The following is a 3,070-nucleotide window of genomic DNA, read 5'->3' as shown; positions in this document are numbered from 1 at the left end:
TTAATCAACTAAATATGCCTCTATTACATTGATTTATGAAAAAAAAACTTTTTTCAGAGTAGAAACAGAATTTTAGAGCGTGAGGTGAAAACAAAGTGTGTCGGCTGGTTTGTGATGACCTGATGGATGAACAGTTCTTACAGCTCTCCTCTGCAGCACAAGAAACTCCAACATCAACAAATGAGCAGACGTCAAAGTACCGCCCATAATGTTTGATTGACAGCTGATCTGAGTGCAGGGAGGAAACGCCACAACAATCAGCTCTCAGCAACAACATGAAGACAACATAAGTTTAACAGTTCAAACACAGAAGTTAACCCGCTGTCCCTTACGTGACTTCTGTTTATTTCCGTTTACACAGCTCAGCAGTGGATCCAACAAAATAAAGCCTGAGTCCAGCACAGAGAGGCTGAGTGAATGTGGTCTGCACTCTGTGGAGGAGAGTCATGGTTTCAGAGATGCTGTAGAAGGACAGAATACCTGCTCTGTGATCCAGGTACACTCCTACTCTGGAGGACCGAGGACCTGAGACAGGAGTGTAGTCATTGTTATCCATAAAGTGGTAACTGTTATTGTAACAATACAACGCCCAAGATTTGTCATTGTATCCAAATTTACATTCATCCCCCCTCCCTGCTCTGCTGATACTCTTGTATGCGACTGCTACATAAACTCCTCGTCCTCTCCTCTTCACCTCCCAGTAACAACTTCCAGTCAGACTCTCTCTACTCAGGACCTGTTTATAATCCCTGAATCTGTCTGGGTGACTAGAATAAGACTGTTCTTCACTCATGAATGTTGCTTTTCTGTCTCCATCAGATAATAACAGCCGTGTGTGTGCTGTGTTTGGATCCAGTGTGATGTCACACGAGTACTGTAAGAACTCAGCTCTGGTCTTGGGCTCTGGTTGTGACAGTAAAACATCCACTTCAGTCACTGTCTGTGAGATGTTTGTCCATGTCTCCCTCAGAACGTCCTGTAGTTTACCTCTGACCTCTGACACAGCCGCTGTCACAGCCTCAAAGTACCTCAGAGGACGGATCTTGATGCTGGATGAGTCTGTAGATTCACTGAGTGGTGACAGTGAGGGGTAGTCGTGTAGAAACTGGTTGTGATCCTCTGTGAGTGACAGCTCCTCCAGGTCAGCGTCTCTCCTCTTCAGCTCAGTGATCTCCTCCTCCAGCTTCTCCTGAAGCTCTCTGACTCGACTCACTTCAGCTTCCTGCTGGGATCTGACCTGCTGCTTCACATCAGAGTGTCTTTTCTCCATGAGACGGATCAGCTGAGTGAAGATCTTCTCACTGTCCTCCACTGCTTTATCAGCAGAGCGATTGATAGCCTCCACCTCCTGTTGAAGCAGCTTCACATCTTTGTCTCTGTCCTGGATTCTCTGCTGGATGTTTTGTCGACTCACCCCGAGCTCTCTCTGCCTCTCGCTCCTTTCTGCTGCAGCTGGGACTGTGTCGTGGCCTTTATGTTGGTCCACAGAGCAGAGATAACAGATCGACTGCTGATCAGTACGGCAGAACATCTTCATCACCTCATCATGACGAGAGCAGACGTTCTCCTGGAGCTTCTTGGAGGGCTCCACCAGCTTGTGCTTCTTTAAAGGAGCTGCATTAAAATGAGGCTGCAGGTGTTTCTCACAGTAAGAGGCCAGACACTGCAGACAGGACTTGCAGGCTTTCAGTTTTCTCCCAGTGCAGACATCACAGGCCACATCTTCAGGTCCAGCATAGCAGTGATCAGCAGGAGCAGCTTGGAGTCCAGTCTTCTTCAGCTCCTCCACTAAATCTGCTAACATGGTGTTTTTCAGCAGGACAGGCCTCGGTGTGAAGGTCTGCCTACACTGAGGGCAGCAGTAGACTCTCCTCTCATCCTCTGTATCCCAGTGGCCTTTAATACAGCCCATGCAGTATCTGTGTCCACAGGAAGTAGTCACCGGATCCTTCAGTAGATCCAGACAGAGCGAGCAGCAGAATTTCGCTCAGTCCAGTTGGTGTCCTCGTTGTGCCATTTGTCCTCTCAGTGACAGTGACCGTCAAATAGTTCCTCTTTCTCTGGATAGAAACAGTGTCCGAGCCCTAACGGACAACAACTGTCTGCTCCTATTGACCTGCTGCAGTGAATCAGCTCCAGCATTTCGCACAAAGCTGTTTACAAAGAATGGGAGGGAACAGAGAATTATCTTGATGGATCACAAGGTTGTTGTAAAGAGGGAGTTTTCGGTCTCTGAACGAGGTAATAGACAGGGTGTGTTTTATGTCGTTTACAAGGTGCAGTAAAGTAGTTGGACTAAGAACCATGAAACTGCTCTAAACAATCAGCATAAACCGTCATTCATATTTAAGAAAAATAGTCAATCAATGCTTCATATTTTGAAATCCATAGTTCAGTTTTGTAATCTCTCTTCTTGTCTGCAGATTCTCAAGGCCTGTCGAAGAGCTTTTACTTTATCTTGCGTCCCTACTTTGGCCTTTACAAGTACAAGGTAATTACAGAATAAAACTTTCAGTATAATAAAATAATATTACTTTACAGATACTAAAATACAATAAAACTCACATATTATATTACTTCATGTAGATAAATCATCCACAAACTGTTAACCCATCAATATACCCTTGACAAAAACAGCTGAAACATCTTTCTAGATAATGTTTTTGATGTGCACAAACATTAGATCTCTTGTTATCCGACGCTAACAATGGAGGTCTCTAAGTACTTATAGTAGAGTAGCAGAACAATTGTATATTTATACAGTCAGTATACTTAACAGTAGAAACAGCTACCAGCAGTGAAATGGGGAAGGCTCTGACTCTGGTTTGTGTTTATGCATCAAACTTGGAGTACCCGGCCTTCTTGGAGTCACTGGGTGGAGTTCTGCAAGGGGTTCCACCTAAGAACTCTATAGTTCTACTGGGGGACTTCAACACTCACATGAGCAATGATCCTGGAGAAACTTGGAGGGGGGTGATTGGGAGGAAAGGCCTGCCCGATCTGAACCCGAGTGGTGTCTTGATATTGGACTTCTGTGCTAGCCATGGATTGGCCATAACAAACACCATGT

General features: G+C 45.2%; 1 pseudogene; it reads right to left on the bottom strand.

The window, feature by feature from the left end:
• Positions 1-343: 343 nt before the first annotated feature.
• On the bottom strand, positions 344-2,017 carry LOC138612201 (tripartite motif-containing protein 16-like; annotated as a pseudogene).
• Positions 2,018-3,070: the final 1,053 nt, after the last annotated feature.

Source organism: Semicossyphus pulcher, unplaced genomic scaffold (assembly GCF_022749685.1).
Source record: "Semicossyphus pulcher isolate SPU_LCO1_2020_fin unplaced genomic scaffold, fSemPul1.0.p SCAF_7, whole genome shotgun sequence".
Taxonomy (NCBI): domain Eukaryota; kingdom Metazoa; phylum Chordata; class Actinopteri; order Labriformes; family Labridae; genus Semicossyphus; species Semicossyphus pulcher.
The sequence above is the reverse complement of the archived record's forward strand: the minus strand, read 5'-3'. Positions and strand labels throughout refer to the sequence as shown.